The sequence below is a fragment of the Balearica regulorum genome, chromosome 5, assembly GCF_011004875.1.
Source record: "Balearica regulorum gibbericeps isolate bBalReg1 chromosome 5, bBalReg1.pri, whole genome shotgun sequence".
In the NCBI taxonomy this organism is placed as follows: Eukaryota; Metazoa; Chordata; class Aves; order Gruiformes; family Gruidae; genus Balearica; species Balearica regulorum.
Genome location: NC_046188.1, coordinates 20,212,076 through 20,232,450, shown reverse-complemented (window position 1 = coordinate 20,232,450; position 20,375 = coordinate 20,212,076). Strand labels below are relative to the sequence as shown.

The 20,375-nt window shown below is 41.8% G+C and overlaps 1 protein-coding gene across 3 annotated transcripts in view; it reads right to left on the bottom strand.

The window, feature by feature from the left end:
- The window catches only part of KCNK10 (potassium two pore domain channel subfamily K member 10), a 78,285-nt gene that overhangs the window by 16,051 nt on the left and 41,859 nt on the right, over window positions 1–20,375 (bottom strand). The gene's annotated exons all lie outside the window — the stretch shown is intronic.

The following is a 20,375-nucleotide window of genomic DNA, read 5'->3' as shown; positions in this document are numbered from 1 at the left end:
TTTTTGTACTTTTTTTTTTTTTGTAGTTTTGTTTTACCAACAAGTTCTCTCCACATTGATGAAGCAGATAATTTGTGAGACATTCATCAAATATAAATAAATTAGTGCCTGCTAATGAGAGAGGCTTCAATTTAAATCCACCTAGAGATAAACTGGAAAAGATTGAAGGAGGAATCTAAGAAGAAAAGATGGAGAGTTTTCGATCATATATCAACTTATGAGGGGTCATTTCCATTTACTGATGAAAGTGCTTATTTTACTCTTAAGGTAGTTAAGTGCTAAACAGGCAACATCACTACTTATGACATTATCTTGCACATATTAATTCAAACAACCTAATGTCAATCGGCTCCAGTGCGAAAAGAGGTGAGAACAGACATTCTCATGGAGACACCCTTATCAGTGGAATGTAGTTCTTACGCATATTTTCCATCAATTCGTGTGACCATGCTTTTTCCTTGCTTTCTATTACATACACTGGGGTCTTATCAGTTTTGGTCTTATCCAATAATCTCAGGAGTTAAAAGAAATCCCTTTTACTTTTTCCTTTTGTTCTCTCTCTGGTCATTAACTCAGGCACAATTCTTCTGACCTAACTATTGACAACAAAAGGATCAAACAAGGTTCTTAAGTTCCTAAGCTAAGGCCACGGGAATGATATATATTCCTTCCAAAAAGGAGTAGCTTGTTTTTTCCAAGTAGAAGACGTTAAGCATTGGATAAAAAGATGCTACAGCCACTTTTCAGACTAGACTAAATGCTAAATATATGAAACACATATTATTTCCATGAACAGCATATTTCAAATATGCACATTCCAAGATTTTGTAGTGTCACCTCCCATTTCACAGAAACTCCCCCAATATACAGTACTACTCAATCAAAAATAGCACTGGAACATTTGCTGCTTCACAGTGAGCTCAGATGGTTCCTCTGTCTTCCAAACATTTTCTTTTCTGAATTTCTGACAAATAACCCCAAGACTCCAAGCAAGTTGTTTACCTCTTTGGCTAGATGACCAACGGCATGTTTTTAGTGCCAGTATGCTGTGCCTTCATGGAGCATGCTGTCCTCATCTCTCTACAAGGCTCTGCATTTTGGAGCACTCCTCCAAAGAAAACACATTTCTTTAACATTTCTTTTGTCCACTTCACCTGCTCTTACTTTATGCCCTCTCCCATGCTGCCAACTATTCTTCGAACAGATTGTCTCGGTCCATGCACTCATTAAAGAGCTTGTGTTCTAAATCACTTTCTCCAGATCAAAATATTTTAACAGGAGGAAAGCCAGTCTTTGTACTCAAAGCATAAAACAGAATATGAGATATATTGGTTCTATTTTTTTCTCTGCCACAAACATTAGCTGTGTCCTTAGTCAAAATATTGTTGCTAGGCTAGTGCAGACGGTGCAGATGATAGATATAGGTTCACACTGCTTGCCTTTTGTATCAGTCAAATGCAAGCCAGCCCTGGTCCAGAGCCTGGCACATACCTCAGTAGAGCGTGATGCCCATCTTAACAGGCTGTACGGAAAGACTGGCACAGTGCTGGGCTCACAGAACTCCTCAGTGATCAGCCGTATGGTTGCATCAACCTCACTGCTGTCTATACCCGTCACTGTGGATTTCTTTCGAACTTGTCCTAGCTCCTTCACATTCAAAAACCCAAAATGTATTTTAAATATCACTGGCTTTGAGATAGCATCTAAGAACAATACACAATTCTTTTGTATTCTCTGAACACAGCTGGTACCAGCCAGCTCCAACAGACCCACCACAGGACACCACTGAGCCCCTCAGCCAAGACAGTCACTAGACTGGCAGAGGAGGAGTGAATAGAGGAGCGAATAAGGGAATAACAAGGGAAGTGGGAGGTGCTCAATGGCAGAGCGGGTAGTTCCCTGGAGGGACTGCAGCCCATGGGGGATCAGTGCTGGAGCAGAACACAAGAGTTGAGAAGGAAGGATTGACAGAGAGAAACCACTGTGTCCTGGCCCCAATCCCTGGGCTGTTCGCTGCCGCACTGGAGGGACTGAGTGTAACCTGCGGCGATAACATGAGTGGAAGAGAGGTGTCTGGAGTGAAGTGAGCCTGTGAGTGAAGCTGAGCCTGGGAAAGGAAGAGGAAAGGCAATTTGAATGTTTGTCTTTTTTTTTTTTTTTTTAATTTCCAAATACCCAACTCAATAATTAAAAATTTATACTAATTGGCAATTAATTAAATTCCCCAAATCAAGTCTGTTTTGCCCGTGATAGTATTTGGTAACTGATTTCTGTGTCTTTATTTTGACCCACGAGTTTTCTCCCTCTTGTTCTTCCTATTTTCTCCCCATCCCGCTGCAGGGAGGGGAGTGAGCAAATGGCTGCGTGGGTGCTTGCTGCCACCCAGGACCTACTCACAACATTAATGAAGAAGGCAACATCCCTTGAAAGCATAGCAACAGAATTTTAAACAACATATTTTAAAATATGTACAACATTTCAGACACCACCATGGGTTAAGAACAGTGGTTTGAACCATTCCACCAGAGACAGGCTTCCCCCACTCTGTCTAATCAGATCTTTTGGTACCTCACTGCTATTTTAATTGTCATGTTTTATAAAGAATGCTGCTATTGCTGCAGAAGAAGATGCAAAATCCATCCCCCTATTTCTTAACTGTAGTAAGTACCGTAGAGGAGACAGATATAAAAAGCTGGAAGCACTCACATTTGTTACTAAGCTTGGGAGAGGCAGTCCTGAATACATGCAAGGCATGGGTCAGAGCAAAGAAGGATTTTTCTTCCCCCATAAAACCACACTTCTGCGAGGTGTTTGTCTAGACCCAGATGGAATATGCAGCAAGCTTCTCACAGAGCAGCAGCTTTTTCTAATGTTATTTTTGTAAACCTCTAGGCATGGATCTTGCTGCAGTCATAATGTGAGTACTGATACTGTGTTATGAAAATACAGAAGCACTGGCTTGGAAATTTTCTAGGCTTGATATACTCCTTTTCAGCCTTCCTATCTCTAGAAAGTACATATAGGGCTTCTGATATGCACCCACTAATTTCTCCATGTTGCTTATTATGCTACTGAAGAAATAAAAATAACAATAATGGGCCCAAACCTCTGTTCTGGCTGAGCTGTGTTCAGCCCAAGGAAAAATAAATATTGAATAAGAGGGATCCATGTACATATACATGCTTTTCTCAGACATTGGAGCAGACAAAGGACAACAGAGGCTTATAGCACAGACTTAAGCAATTTCAAAGGATGCTTGCAGAGGCTGAATTTGGAACGTATTGCTCCTTCCTTCCTTCCTTCCACTCACTTCTGAGTTACACCTAAATTCCTCTCTCCCAGGGAGTGTAAGAATGGTTTAATAATGGTTGTTCCACATCACTTCCCTGTACTTGAGCAGATTTCACCTTGCCATTCCTGGTAACCCTGACTTTGATCAGTGTTGAGTCAATGCTTTCAGCTTGTTCATCAGTGCAATTCAGGGGAAAAAACAAAATGCAGTTATGATGCTGCAAAGAAAAGTGCCACATTGCAGCAAGGCTAGATTTATGAGTATACGCTCAGCATCTAATTAAGAAATGCACCGAGACAAAGACAATTAGTGTAGCTAGATCAATGAGATATACAGTTATCTATTGCATGACATGGCCGCTTTCAAAGACTTAGCAAGAAAAAGAAAATTGAACTTCATGTTAGAATTGTCTCCTCTTAGCAGGGTAGAGAAATTCAATATTCCTTTTTTTTTAGCTCAATTTGGGCTTTCCTTTTTTGTTCTGTTATTTTCTTTGTTTTCTTCCTCTACAGTGGAATAAAACATCCAGATTCCTTCACACTGTTGAGTTTTCAGAACATTTCCCTAGTGATCGGGAATGTAACAATATCAGCATTCATAAGACTAGAGTGGATATTTTGTTGGAGTAGATATGGAAAGGTTAAACAGTGACCTTTTGAAACAGGGAGCAGATCTGCAGGCTAGACTTTTTGTATCTGTTTCCAGCCTGCAGTTTTCGATTTCTGCTTAGTTTGGAGTAACTGGCTGAGCAGCGTTCCCTTTCCGCTTCTCAGGTACAACAGCATACATCATTCTCTGCAAGAAATTCTTGCAGAAGCCTCCAAAGCATATTTTGTATTTACCATGAGATTTCTTATAGATATTAACACTATAAAGAGTGCAATATTGCAGACTTTCTAGAGAAAACCTCTATTTGTGACTAGCCAAGTAACCAAAGAGCATTCTTTCAGGTAACTAGCCCACAGGGAGTGAATTTTACTTTAAGCGGGATACAGATCCCAGAAGAGTGGCAGGAAAGTGAAAGGAGGAAGACAGATCAGCGCCCTCTGGGTAAAATCATGGAAAGAGTGGAAAATGTCTCACCCCTAGAAGTGTCCCTCCATGCCACAACTCTCCCCCAGCTCCTCCCTGCCTTCTCCAACATTTTGCAGGACCTGCCACTGCTTACCTGCAAAGGTAAAAGGAGGGCAGGGAGCACCTTCAGAAGGAAAGGTCTGGAACAGGGTGAAGGGTACATCAAATGCTTTGTCCAATGGCTCAAAATGGTTCTTATTGCCACAATGACACATGTATGTGCCAAGGGAAAATATGAACATGTAAATTACATTAGAGTGATTAATACGATATCTTGAGAGTCCTGAAAGGTAAAGGTTGAATACATAAAGCAACATAACACTAAATTCACCACCTCTATCCAGCCTGTTCAGAACCTTGCAGTAGCATCGCTTAAGTGAAAAAGTAGCACAGTCCTCATGCCTGGGATGAGGCACCATGTACAGGTACCCTCATGAAGTAACTTCTATCTATTGCCTTTCAAGATCCATCACCCCCCCTCGCACTCAGTCTCTGATGCTGTCCCCAACGTAGCCCACAGGAGTTTTGGAGGATATTGTGAAGAACACCAACTGGAATGGCTCTGTGTATTTGTTGGGGGAGAGAAGGGATCAACAATCACTGTATTATGACTGATTTTGTGTTGCAGTTGCATTCCTGTCTTGCTTTTCTTTTACTCCCTATATTGCAAGGTTAATCTTGAGGTTAGGATTTTCTTTAGGATATAAATCAGGTTTTCATAGATGGCAACACCTGCATCAAAACCCTGGCACATAAGATTTGTTATTTCGGCAGTGCACTGTCAGGAACACAGAGAAGTTTCCACAGCAATATGACTAAAACTTAAGGCAATAACAAAAGTAAGATATTCACAGTTGGTGCTTAGGAAAGACTTTAACTTCCAGACTGATGGTTGAAAAGTTCACATGTTCTTTGGCATTAATCAGCAGCTTCCACTGAAGTATCTTATTTTTTAAACTTCATATAGATTATCTAAGAAAACGTAGCTGCTCAGTAAACTCTTAATCATACTTTCAGCTCCTGTTTGTCTTGTGTTTCATGAGAGATAATTGCTTGAGACTCATGGGGTTTATTTCCAGTGCACTTCTCTGCAATTAAAAGATATGTGACTAATACTAATTTTAGCAGGAGGCAAGCAGGTATAACAATGAAGAAGGACTGTTTAACTCATTTCCTTAATAACAAAACTGGAATTCAGGCTCTGCATGGAAATGCAACTCCTTGCCACTACTTATACTGAGATCATTCTGAATACTAACCTGGTTTCAAGCCAAATGAGAGGTGGCAAAGATGGGTCTTTGATAAAGAGAAAGAAATAGTGCACTTGCCTTTTTTTTTTTTAATCAGAAACCCCAGAAAAGAAACAGATAGAGGGAATAATAGCTGACAAAAGGACAGAGATCTCATTACAGAGATAATCCCTGATGTACATAAAAAAAATAGCCTGAGTACATTCAAATTAACAGTGGAAGAAAACTCCTTCCTGAAAATTTACTTCATCATTACTCTATTGTTTTTATGTTCTTCCTTGAGGATGATAATCCTTAAAGATCTGTAGATCAGTCCATCATCCATAGAAGAATTTAGAAACTCCTCTACTCAGTGTCAATTGCCAAATAATCTCTTACCTTGCACTTAAATCAGTTTTTTAGCAACTAATTTCCTACTACACCTGTCTTTGGCTTGTTAATTAATTCTGTGTAAACATTCAAACAGGTGCTAAAGTATTAGGCACCCTACAAAAAAAAGCTACAGTAGATGAAGAAAAACCTTGAAGATAACAGAAGATCTTGTGTTCATATACTACAATTGCTGCAGTCTATCCACAATCAGAAAGCAATGTAATGAAAATTTGTTCCTAAATGAAAAAATGAACTGTTACAATTTACTGTAATACAGATAGGTACCTGAACAGTGATCAATAAAGCCTCTGTATTAATCATGGGTGCCTGACTAGCTTTTGTACAATATTCTGTTTTTAAAAGCTGTAAAATATAATGAGCACTGCAGTTCAGTCACAAGAATATGACTCCAGTGAGAAGAATTACTGAAGATTTTAAACTCTAATAATTTTAAATAATGAAGAAAAAAATAATGAAAAGCTATTAAAAGGCCTCACATATGCAAGCAAAACAGTATAAGATTTCCTCTGAGGCACCCTGTAGTCAACAGCTACATTTTGCAGTGCATAACACTCACAGTAAGAGGTGTTAAAGTAATACCAGTGATAATTACTTTGGGGGAAGGACTTCAATGCATATTGGTTTCAGTTTTGGTGCACTGGACCTGACTTGAGATTTCCAGATAACACTATACTCTGGATTTAAGCTAGTTGTAAGCCTGGTTTTAGAATAGTCTTTCCTCCTCTGTTTATACTATCTTGTTTTTAGCGAGACTGATTTGATTCTAAAATTGGAACAATTATTATCTCTTCCCGATGTTGACATGTTCTCCTTCCTTAGAGCTGCTGCCTTTTTTTTCTAGCAACCCCAGGAATGCTCTTTAAACTACCACCAGGCTCAACACCTCCTGGGGCTCTCTTTAGAGGTAGACTTACTTCAAGACCTTCATGGTCCTCTCTTTGAAGTTGCCTTAGGCTGATGCTGTACTTCTCGCAAGTCCTTACAGGCCTAACAGACATTTTTGACAAAACCAAAATGTTTAAAAGATCTTTCAGAGATGTCAAGATCTGAATTTAACTGTTCAGGTTTAATATTAATCCTTAAATTATATGCCAATTTGCAAGAGATTATTGACTTGCAGGATTAATGAAAGATGTGCTCCACAGCCAGCCCACATAAGCTTCAGACTCTAAACTTATACTCAGCAACAAAGACCACTGGATAAGACCAAATCAGCAAAAGGTTTGCTGCACTTAAGTTACTTTCCCTGAAGTAGGTTAGCTGTAAGCATCACTAACTGAATTAAATACCCAGTTAGAGGAAATAAAATGCCAAAAGCTGAGATCCATAGATTTGGTCATGAGTTTTTAGTATTAGCATACTATCTCAGCACTGTGCAGAAAAAGATTCTTTCCTGCGGCTCAAATATAGTAGAGGGGGGAAAGTGATCCAAAGAATAAAACCAACAGTAAAGACCATACCACAAGCCAGTGGCTGAACCTAAAATAGACTTCAGAGACAAATTTAGCTCTGGTGGATGAAGAGTCACTCCATGTAATAAAGTCATAGCCTGCACCATTAGTTGTTTAGTTCACCCATAGGATTATCATTTGCCTGATCTTCTATTGGCACTGGAGCACAAGGACTACTAAAGCAGGTGATGATCAAAAACAAAAATAAAACTTCCTGCTATCTTTCCTGCTTTCTTTTATGCTATCACCATAATTAAAGCACCAATTAGAAACATAAAAAAAAGATGTGGCCTGCAGTATCTCAAGGAGAACAGTATTTCACAGACAAGCATTGTAAATTTACCGCCTCTGCCTGCCTTTCATCCTCCAGTTCAACTTCGTAAGAGTATACAGTCACACTTCTGCCATTGCTAGTCATACTAGAGTGAAGTGTCCAGATGGCCCTGGGTCTGCACTGCGTTACATCCAATAAAAGCAATTAGAACAACTCTTGTTAAGAAGGACATTGAAGCAGTCCAGGCAGAAAGGAGCAGACAGAGGAATACATTTGTAGAGTACAGAGACACTAACAGTCCTCTTTGTAACAGATATGTTACTGATGAGCTACAGGAGAATACACCCAGAGTTTTCCAATGTGGAGCATGCATCTTGACAATGAAGTCCTGGATTTCAGGAGTGCTCATGCATTTTGGCTTAAACAGTTGTCAGACGATATTTTTTGAAAGGATTGAAACATGCTTCCTCACCACGCCCTACTGTTTTCTGCATAGTGAAACTCCTTTTCAAGAGGATGGAGGGAGGAGTGCACCCACCAGAAGTGGTTCACATCCCAGTCCAGTGTGGTGGGAGATACACTGTTTGAAATTTCATATGCTTAAAAAGTCATTGTGCTGAAGTCTTATTTCCCTGAGGAGAGCACATCAGCTTTAAATTGCTGGAGACAAATGATTCTGTGTTGGGTTTGCGTGGCAAGGTTTTGGTAGCGGGGGGGGGGGGGGGGGGGGGGGAGCTACAGGGGTGGCTTCTGTGAGAAGCTGCTAGAAGCTTCCCCTGTGTCTGACAGAGCCAATGCCAGCCGGCTCCAAGACGGACCCGCCACTGGCCAAGGCCAAGCCAATCAGCGCCTCTGTGATAACATATTTAAGAAAGAGAAAAACAGTTAGAGAGCGCTTTTGCAGCCAGAGAGAGGAGTGAGAAGATGTGAGAACATCTGCAGACACCAAGGTCAGTGAAGAAGGAGGGGGAGGAGGTGCTCCAGGCGCCGGAGCAAGATTCCCCTGCAGCCCGTGGTGAAGACCATGGTGAAGACCATGGTGAGGCAGGCTGTCCCCCTGCAGCCCATGGAGGAAGGATGAGGGGGTGTAGCGATTCCACCTGCAGCCCATGGAGGACCCCACGCCGGAGCAGGTGGAGACACCTGAAGGAGGCTGTGGCCCATGGGAAGCCCATGCTGGAGCAAGCTCCTGGCAGGACCTGTGGACCCATGGAGAGAGGAGCCCACGCCAGAGCAGGTTTGCTGGCAGCACTTGTGACCCCATGGGGGACCCCACGCTGGAGCAGTTTGCTCCTGAAGGTCTGCACCCCGTGGAGGAGACTCACGTTGGAGCAGTTCGTGAAGGACTGTCTCCCATGGGAGAGACTCACTTTGGAGAAGGTCGTGAAGGACTGTCTCCCGTGGGAGAGACTCCATGTTGGAGCAGGGGAACGATGAGAGGAGTCCTCCCCCTGAGGATGAAGAAGCAGCAGAAACACCACGTGATGAACTGACCGTAACCCCCATTCCCCGTCCCCCTGTGCCGCTCAGGGGGGCGGAGGTTGAAGCCGGGAGTGAAGTTGAGCCCGGGAAGATGGGAGGGGTGGGGGGAGGTGTTTTAAGATTTGATTTTATTTCTCATTCCTCTACTCTGTTTTGCTTAGTAATAAATTAGATTAATTCCCTCTCTAAGTTCAGTCTGTTTTGCTCGTGACGATAATTAGTGAGTGATCTTCTCCCTGTCCTTATCTCAACCCATAAGCTTTTTGTTGTACTTTTTCTCCCCTGTCTAGAGAAGGAGGGGAGTGATGGAGCAGCTCTGGTGGGCACCTGGCCCCCAGCCAGGGTCAACCCACCACAATTCCCAAAAGTCTAACATCTTAGCACTGATCATGTTTTTAAAGACAGTTACTTTTGGTCTAAATAAAGTTTGATGAGGAAGACACACTGAAATAAACAGAGGCAGAGCATTTCTGACTCGGGTGTGTTAGCTGCTGTATGTTAGCTGCTGTATATTGCTCTTCTGAGTTGCTCTTTCTGCCACACTCTTTGTATAGACCCTACACAGTTGCTGCAATTTTTTACAGTACCTCCATTCCTTAATTTCACTTTTATCATCAGCTAATTTACAAAAAGCATATCTTCAGATTTAAAATGCGGGAATTGAAAATGTAATTAAAATACTCACCAGATTCATAGGGCACTATTGCTGACAAGCGCTAGAGTATATCTAGATTTTTTATTATTCTTATGTTGTGAGGTCCATTTTTAGACAAATGTGCTTTATAAGGATTATAACATATATAAGATAACACATTGCCTGCAGATCTCTTCTGTTAGTATTATTTGGCTATGCATGTATTCATAAACTTAGCGTTAACTAACTGCAAAATTCAGACCTGGGTCTAGGTTTTGTTTTAAATCACCCCTAAATTTCAGGATGCTCAGATTTGAAATGTACATTCAGGTACATACCTACTTGCAATAAACTTGAAATATGTAGGCCAACCTTTTGTTGACCTACAAGCACCCCTTTTTTAACCTTTAAGGTGCTTCAGGAAAAAGAACAGATAGTAAGCTGAGATTGTTTACATCCATTTGTTCTGGGTTTGTAAATCAGTGCTCTGAAACACTTCTTTTTATCTGTAAAAGCTCTCACCACACAGCTTATTTTTTTCCTGAGCAAGTTATTCTGCTGCATGGGGTGCAAAACAGACGCAACTTCAAAGAACCAAATTCCCAACTAGTGAGAGAGGCACAGAATCACAGGAATCAAATTAAAAATGTTTCAAGTCAGCATACTCTGTGCTCTGCATAATGTTTCTCTCCAAGGCTACATCACCTTTGGTCTTTCCACAACAAGGTGATTTTGTGTATGAGGAAAGCATTTGCACCATTTCTTCCTCAAAGTTTTCCTGCAGGTAACTTATCAAGTTCATATGAAACATTACTTTTGCTGGTGAAAGGGAATTCTGTGAATTATAAGGGAAAATTTCATCTGCCATAGAATCATTTAGGTTGGAAAAGACCCTTAAGATCATCAAGTCCAACCATAAACCTAGCACTGCCAAGTCCACCACTAAACCATGTCCCTAAGTGCCACATCTTTTAAGTATGTCCAGGGATGGTGACTCAACCACTTCCCTGGGCAGCCTGTTCCAATGCTTAATAACCCTTTCAGTGAAGAAATTTTTCCTAATACCCAGTCTAAACCTCCCCTGGTGCAACTTGAGGCCGTTTCCTCTTGTCCTATCACTTGTTACTTGGGAGAAGAGACTGACACCCACCTGGCTACAACCTCCTTTCAGGTAGTCATAGAGAGTGATAAGGTCTCCCCTCAGCCTTCTTTTTTTCCAGGCTAAACAATCCAAGTTCCCTCAGCCACTCCTCAAAAGACTTGTGCTCTAGACCTTTCATTAGCTTCATTGCCCTTCTTTGGACATGCTCCAACACATCAATGTCTTTCTTGCAGCGAGGGGCCCAAACCCAAACACAGTATTCAAGGTGCAAACCCACCACCAGTACCGAGTACTGGGGGCCAATCACTTCCCCAGTCCTGCTGGCCACACTGTTTCTAATATAAGCCAGGATGCTGTTGGCTTTCTCGGCCACCTGGGCACACTGCTGGCTCATATTCAGCCAGCCGTCAACCAATACCCCCAGGTCCTTCTCTACCAGGCAGCTTTCCAGCCACTCTTCCCCAAGCCTGTAGCGTTGCATGGGGTTGTTGTGACCAAAGGACAGGGCTCAGCACTGAGCCTTATTGAACCTCATACATTTGGCATCAGCCCATGGATCCAGCCTGTCCAGATCCCTCTGTAGAGCCTTCCTAGCCTCAAGCAGATGAACACTCCTGCCCAACTTGGTGTTATCTGCAAACTTACTGAGGGTGCACTCGATCCCCTTGTCCAGATCATTGATAAAGATATTAAAGAGAACTGGCCCCAATACCGAGCCCTGGGGAACACCACTTGTGACCAGTTGCCAGCTGCATTTAACTCCATTCACCACAACACTTTGGGCCTGGACATCCAAGGCAGATCTTACCCAGCGAAGAGTATGCCTGTCCAAGCCACAGGCAGCCAGTTTCTCCAGGAGAATGCTGTGGGAAACAGTGTCAAAGGTTTTACTAAAGTCCAGGTAGTCAACATCCACAGCCCTTCCCACATCCACTAAGCAGGTCATCTTGTCATAGAAGGAGATCAGGTTAGTCAAGCAGGACCTGCCTTTCATGAACCCATGTTGACTGGGCCTGATTGCCTGGTAGTCCTGCACGTGCTGTGTGATGGCACTCAAAATGATGTGCTCCATAACCTTCTCTGGCACCGAGGTCTGACAGGTCTGTAGCTCCCCGGATCCTCCTTCCAACCCTTCTTGTAGATGGGCATCACATTGGCTAACCTCCAGTCAACTGGGGCCTCCCTGGTTAGCCAGGACTGCTGATAAGTACGGAAAGTGACCTGGTGAGCACTTCCATCAGCTCCCTCCGTACCTTTGGGTGGATCCCATCCGGCCCCATACACTTGTGTGTGTCTAAGTGGTGTAGCGAGTCACTAACCATTTCCCCTTGGATATGGGGATTTCATTCTGCTCCCCATCCTTGTCTTCCAGCTGAAGGGGCTGGGTACCCAGAGAACAACTGGACTTACTATTAAAGACTGAGGCAAAGAAGGCATTAAGTACCTCGGCCTTTTCCTCATCCTTTGTGACTATATTTCCCCCCCTGCATCCAGTAAAGGATGGAGATTATCCTTAGCCCTCCTTTTGTTGCTAACGTATTTATAGAAACATTTTTAATTGTCTTTTATGGCACTAGCCAGATTAAGTTCCAGTTGGGCTTTGGCCTTTCTAATTTTCTCCCTGCATAACCTCGTAACATCTTTGTAGTCCTCCTGAGTGAATGGCTATTTGCTCCTACTTTCACAGTCTTCTAGCAGTATCTTCACATCAGCTTCACTTAATTTCTATCATCCTTAACCACTTCTTCCAACCTCTCAGCCCCACTTTGTCTTTAATTTCCATCTGGCTTTTTCCCTCCAAAACTTTCTGCTTCACAACCAACCTGCCATTTGCTACTATTGCATCCTGTTCTCTGCCTCTGTATTTTCCAGTCCATTTAAAACCACTGTTTACAAATCAGTGTTTCCACAGAGTCTTAGTACACCAAGGCCCTGTTCCTGGCTGGCTTCTATGGTATCAAAGTGCTAATAACTAATAAGAGAATGTGATTAGATCTATTGTCTTTACTGTAACAACAAGAAATTCTTACTAGATTATGGAAATGTAGGATTCCTTTCTGGTGACTGATTTTTTTATATTCCTCAGCCATTTTGTTTTGGTGGAAATGACCCAGGAAATTGTTAAGCTAAGCTTTGGACACAGAAATTTCAGCTCATAAATTTTGTATCATTTTTGGAATAACACTGTGTATGTGCACTGGTAGGTTGAATTTTACACCCCATCCTGACAGCTCTGTCCAGAGACAGGATGCCAGCAGATGGCAGATTGATCATTGTGCTGGACTGTTCCCCTGTGGAAGTTCTTGAGTGAGTTTAAATTAACAAAAATGTAGCTTTTTTCTTACAGACAATCACTATGAATAACACTATATTAAAAAAGAAAAGATAGGCTGTTAATATCCTCAGTGGGTTTTTTAGCAGCTCATATAATAACACACTGATGCTGGCTAGTAATGAAATGCAATAAAACAAAATAAAAGAGATTGTGTTGATTTTTGGTATATTTTGATTAGATGTCAGGAAGTGGAGAGCAAACTTTTCCATCAGTCTTCCATTAACTTAATCTACTCGGAAATGCAGGTGCCAGGCGATATATTCAGAACTGCAAATAGGATCTTACTAGCTAATGTATCACTTAGGTTACACATTTATCTTTTAACCATGTCCCGAATTTTGAATTCAGTAACAAGAATGAAAATCCAGAATGATTTCACTGGTTTGCCTAAGCAGTGATCTGGATTTGAATTTCTGGCTTTGGGAATGATCTCATCTGAGAGTTTGATTCAGCTGCCAAAAATGAGAAGAATTGATGCTGATATGGGGCTGGAAGAGAAAGTGCAGGGTGAGGGCTGCCTGGCAGGAGGCAGATGGGGTCCCTGGGCTATGGCATTACCCTAGGGAAGAAGAGGTAAAGGTGGTATGCCAAGGAAACCTCAAAAAACTTCTTTGAACAGCAGACTTTGCTGAGAACTCACTCATCACTCCCACACTGTGTGAGGTGTAATGCTACAGGTTTGATGTGAGCCAAGGGAAAGAAGAGGAGGAGAGAGAGCAAGGGGAGAATAACAGAGCAAATGGATGGACAGAGGGGAGACAAAGAAAAAAACTGTATTTTTAAGTGTTCCTCCTCTGCACAGTTACTCTCTTGTACAAAGTTTCTTTCCCAGGATCTGCTTTCCATTCATTTTCAGATAAGGAATTTGTAAAGACAATTCCTGCACTTGTACAGTAACAAAAGACATCAGAGAAGCCAAAAATCTCTAAATAGAAGTTGAATCTCCAAGAGAAAGAGTAGCGAGGGTAGATCTGATGTATTCAGAAAGCCAAACAACAAAGTTTAGCAAAGGTAGAGATTTGGCAGTTGCTAAAAGAAAGCTTTTCACCAGCTCAGTGTGACTTTTACTCCTGCCCCAGCCTCAGCCCCATCTTTCAACTAAGAACTACTTTTCCTAGGTCTGTTTCAAGATTAAAGTAATGCCTACTGCTCTTTCAGAACAAGAAAAAAAGGTGTATATCATTTTCATAACAATTACATGTCTCTTAAATCTAGAGCAAGCCATTTCTCAAGAGATCAATGGGCAAACAGGTTCTCTAAGCTGAAAATCCGAAAGACAGGTAGCAGATGTGTCTGTTCTGACAAGTCCCTGGTTCAGTGAAGTGTGAGTTGTTTACAAGGGCATTGTGTTTCTGCACAAAGTAGTGTATTTTCTTGAGACGTGAACTTCAGAGGTGCAGCCTTGTCACCATCCATGTCTCCAGCCGCTCGCTCACATCCCTGTATTGCAATTCACACCCTACCAGTCGTGTTGCCAGAACTGTCCTCAGCGTCATGCTCTAAGCCAGAGGAGTGAAAGCAGTAACCACTCCAGGAACTGCTCACAGCGGCTTCACCTTAGAAGCCAGAAAATCCCGGAGTGCTCTCAGAAGCACGTTGTGCCCAGGCTGAACGCCTGCATCTGTACTGAATTGCAAGATGAGGGAAGATCTGTCAGGTTATTCTTATCCCATCTACTTCCAGTGAGAATCTAAACACTCATTACAAGGTTTGAATAAAGACTATCTGAATTTAGCCTATATTTAACTCATGATAATGACAGCTGCTGCGTTCTGTAACTGTGCACTCTGCCTATGGAGCGCTTTCCTTTCTATCTTTAGATGCTTGCAGCCTCTGTGTGTACAGAGCAAGCCAAAAGAATGGGGTTTGTTCTGCTGTTTATTATAGAAACAGTCTCAGGTTGTTCGTAAGATCTCTCACCTATGTAAGACAACAATACTACTTCTATGGTTTTATGTCACCTTGGAATGCAAAATTCAGTTCTGCAGTGTCTGGAAAACTTTGCCAGGTGGAAATTATTTATAAGAATTATCCACTTTTTAACTAGATTTTGAGTGTTATATGGTTTTCTGAGATGGGCTGGGAGAACTCATTCATCACTGAACCCAGACATTGAATGCTTGTGACCACTGCATATAGTGAATCTGGTGACCCTTTACATATCCATTTTCTGGGAAATCACACTTGTATGCATGTGAGAACAGACTAATAGGCAGGTTCTGCCCCAGGTTATTGAAGACAGGACATATAGGAGTAATTACTAGCTCAGTAGGTAGGCTTGTGTGGGGGACACTTTGTTTTACATCTCTGACCTCGTTGATGTTTACTTACTCGTACCAAACACAATTACTCCAGTAGGACAGATGGCATAGACTAGTCAATGTGTGCATTTGGGATACCTCCTCGTATCCCAGGCAGCATCACTCTGCCAGTGCTTCCCTTCCCGAAAATGGTACATGAAAAGTTCCTATTTTCACAAAGCATTATTTTGCAACAAAATACTTCCAGCCCTACCTAATCACAAATGAATTATTGTTTTCCTGGTTATCTACACACTGAAATAGTGGCAACATTTTGGATTACAAGATGAGCAGTGGCATGTGTCCAGCTCCTCTGCTGAAATATTCTGTCAATACTGTGGGGGTAGTGTGTATTTGATGAGAGCAGATCTCTTTCCCCTTTTATGGAGTTCAAATTGTTCTTAAAATTCCTACAGAGTGCGTGGGCTGATCACTGCAACAGCTAAATGTGGCATTCTTAGGCTCTAATTTATGCTGCTAATTAATGTAGGTTTGGTGGGGCTCCACACAGGTCATGTCAGAGGCAGCAGAAATGCACTAGCACAAGTCCCCTGGGAGGAATCCTCCTTTCATCTTTCCAGCTACGCTGGGGGATGCCAGGGGCAAGTTGTCCCTTGCGTGACATGGGCTCCATGCTCACAGTTACACTGTCGGATGGACCAAGAGACCTGTTAAGGAAATGCATTGGGTGAAAAGACTGCTGTGCCAACAGAGAAACCTTCCTCTCCTTCCCACCTGCCAGTGTATGCATACTACCTCTGACTACCTCAAAAATGATCCTAACCACAATGCCAGATCAAGTTGCCTTGAAATCCCATCCACCTGTACAGATGATGACAAAGTTGCAAGGGTTTCGGGAACTCTTGGCTGCCCTGACACCAGCTGCATAACATCTCTAAGGGGGACTGGGATAAACAGAGGCGACTGGAGACAGAATCAGAGTGTTGAGGCATATGCGCATGGAAACTTAAGATACTATAATGTCCAGAACACATGCAAAATTTCTTCCCATTCCCTTCCCCAAGGGTACAAGCTGGACTGTCCCAAATTGCCCTTGAGGACCAACTAGAAGGCAAATAATACAGGTAGCTAGTGAATGCCATCTTAGGGACTCAGCTACAAGGCCTGTGGGGGCAGGCCTAGCACTGATTTTCAATTCTGTTAATTAGTTTTTCAAATGGGATTATTAGAACTGCATGTGATATTCATGGTGCAGCTGCACCATGGATTTGTCCAGTGGTAAAATGGTCTTTTGGTTTTCAACTCCTTTGCTGACACCCTTTTCCCTTTTTAACTGCTGCTAAATTTCACAGTCTTATTTTCAGACAACCATCCATAGTAATCCCAGGTCCCTTTTGGACTAGTGAAATTTGATGCTATCCCTGTATGACTGACTATATTAGGATTTCTTTCCTCAAAGTTAAGAAATACGCATTATTTTGTATCACCAACACTGGATTCCATTTATCATCTTATGCTTTCGCAGCTTCCATTTTAGCTATCCTGAAATATATAGAGACATTATTTGCAGACAGTCACCTGCATATTCATCTTCTTGTCTGAACATTCCAGGCCATCTCTGTTAAAACAGTAAGATTCCAGCAAGGACTCCAGTAGAATCACACTGATAATGCTACCGTCTATTCCTAATCTCCATTTACCCTTTAAAAATATATCGATGTGTGAGACCTTCTCTCTTACCTCATCAGAGCTTCATTTCCTTATAGCCTTTGATGAGAAAACTTGTCAAAAGCTTTCTGGAAATGCAGTTTGTTATATCACTAGATCATTGATACACACTCAGTGATGCCTCAGCTAGCTCCAAAAGATTTCTGAGGCACACCACCCAACGTTTTATTATGCTTTTCTGTGTCTTTTTAGCCTATGTTTGTTCCTTTCAGTTTCCCCCTAACTATTCTCCTAATTTTTATGTCCTCTCTTTAAAGGTTGTAGCAGGTTGCTTTACAGTCACAAACAGGCTGAATTTGAGTTCATTATGGAGTCAGTTACAAAGTAAGAACCAAGAGTTACACATTGAACTAAATTTTGTTCACTGCTCAGGATTAAATCAAAAAGTGTTAATTCCACGTGTGGATTCATCTGATTAGGTCTGAACATGTATGGAGCCAAACAATGTAAACACAATGTGATAATAAATTACATAATTACTAAAATTATAATGGTTATTATATTCGGCATTAGCTAACAATATAAAATATATATTATGTATAAAATTTTAATGATCATATATAATATGTCACATGTTATGTAAATAATCAAATAAAGTGAAACCACTGATATTAAGACGAGTTACTAAGATGCATGTAAATTGTAAACTATATCAGGAATATTTCAAATAGCTGAACATCATTACTAGGAATATTGAAGGAAATTATGTATAACGTCATCACAAAAGACCAGATATAATGGATTTATGAGAATCAAAATAAAAGGAATAAATACATATCTTGGCTAAACAAGGGGACCACAGATTTCTAAATTCCTTTGGAAGCTGACAAAATACCAAGGAGGAAAAGAAATAGTTTAGCTAGTTATAAACGACAAGAAACTGCATTAACTCAAGAAAAAGAAGGAGTACTTTGAATACCAAAAGAATTCCCATTCTGTGCCAAAGGGCTATATTCTGTATGAAACATTAGTATCAGCATTCATCTGTGAATCTTAAAATACTTCAAGTAGAGCATGTATTATTTTATTCATAAACTATCATGCTGACACTTTAACGGTCTTGTCCATGTCACCCAGAAAGCCAATACTACAGCTGACAATTAATCAAAGATTTTCTGACTCTTGATTCTTATCATGACTTCAAGATTGTAGTTGTTCTTGGGAAGCAGCAGGCTGGAAGGTTCAGAGATTCCTTTGAAGTGAAGCAGGAATAATAAGAAGCTAGGTAAAAAAGAAACTAGGCATCTTGGCTACTTCTGGTTTTGCAGATCCAACCTGAGCCACCTTCCAATAACCTTATTTTCATTTCATGAAAATGTAGGCCATTTTGTGCTCTTCAGTCAGGCATGTGTACATGCTTACTCACCCATAATCACTAGACACCTTTTTCCACATTTAGCCTGAGAGATACTCCTTATGGCTGGTCTGGGACACTTCACAGTAGTTTAATCAAAAGGGAAATTGCTCATACTCCAGTCTAATACTCAATTACTTCCTTTCAAAAACAGTTACAAGTAATTTGCTCTCATCTGTGGGAATGTTTTAGAAATAGATGCCTACTAAAATAATCAGCTTGGACAGCTTCTCATCCACTCCATACCTCCAGTTACGCGGCTTCCAAGGGAAGCATCACACAGGTCACTTCTAGAAGTTCTGCTTCAAAGAGAGAATCCCTGAAGTGAACCATCGGCAAATTAGCAAAACAGCATTTGCCAGGTCTGCAGCACTGCTTGCAAAAGATTTGCTTACGGTGATACAGACTCAAAAATAGAGGGTACTAGCAACATGAAGAGAAATTACATATGACAAAGTCTATATAGAAATCTAGTGTAGGATGTATCCGTGGTAGGCAGGGCAGATAAATACCATGAAGACAATTCCAGTCAGTAGCATTATGCAGCTGCAGATCTACTCCAACACATCTATCCTCTTGCAATGAAAGCACATCACTCAGCCATCTCTCTTCTCAAGTTCACATTCACTCTATCAACCCTGCTTTCCAGGTCTTCTAGGCTTTATTAGTAATACAGTCAGGAGCTACTCTGCATCCTCCAGAAGTTATACTACCTTCTCTCTGTTTTCAGTGAATGGACATACATGCCCAAAGCAACCTGTGCTGTTTTGAAGGCTGTTTTACAACCAGTCCTTGTAAGGAACCTAGCTTAGGAGATGATACATTCCCCAGAGACAGCATCAAGAAGGAAATTCAGAGCCTGACTTTTTCATGTCAGTCTTCACCAGCAAGTGCTCTAGCCACACTGCCCAAGTCGCACAAGGCAAAGGCAGGGACTGGGAGAATGAAGAACAACCTCCTAAGAAGATCAGATTTGAGACCATCTAAGGAATCTGAAGATGCACAAGTCCATGGGACCTCATGAGATGCATCTGCAGGTCCTGAGGGAACTGGTGGATGAAGTTGCTAAGCCACTATCCATCATATTTGAGAAGCTGTGGCAGTCCAGAGAAGATTGCACTGACTGGAAAAGGAGAAACATAACCCCCATTTTTAAAAAGGGAAAAAAGGAAGACCTGGGGAACTACAGGCCAGTCAGTCTCACCTCTGTGCCTGGCAAGACCATGGAGCAGATCCTTGTGGAAACTATGCTCAGGCATGGAAAATAAGGAGGTGATTGGTGACAGCCAGCATGGTTTCACTAAGGGCAAATTTTGCCTCATAAATTTGGTGGCCTTGTACAGATGAGGTTACAGCATTGGTGGATAAGGGAAGAACAACTGACGTTATCTACCTGGACTTGTGCAAAGTATTTGACACTGTCCCCCTGCATGACATTCTTGTGTTTAAATTGCAGACACATGGATTCGACATATGGACCACTTGGTGGATAAGGAATTGGCTGGATGGTTGCACTCAAAGAGTTGCGGTCAACAGCTCAATGTCCAAGTGGAGACTAGTGACAAGTGACATTCCTCAGGGGTCAGTACTGGGACCAGTGCCATTTAAAATCTTTGATGGTGACATGGACAGTGGGATTGAGTGCGCCCTCAGCAAATCTGCCGACGACACCAAGCTGTGTGGTGTGGTCGACACGCTGGAGGGAAGGGATGCCATCCAGAGACACCTTGACAGACTTGAGAGCT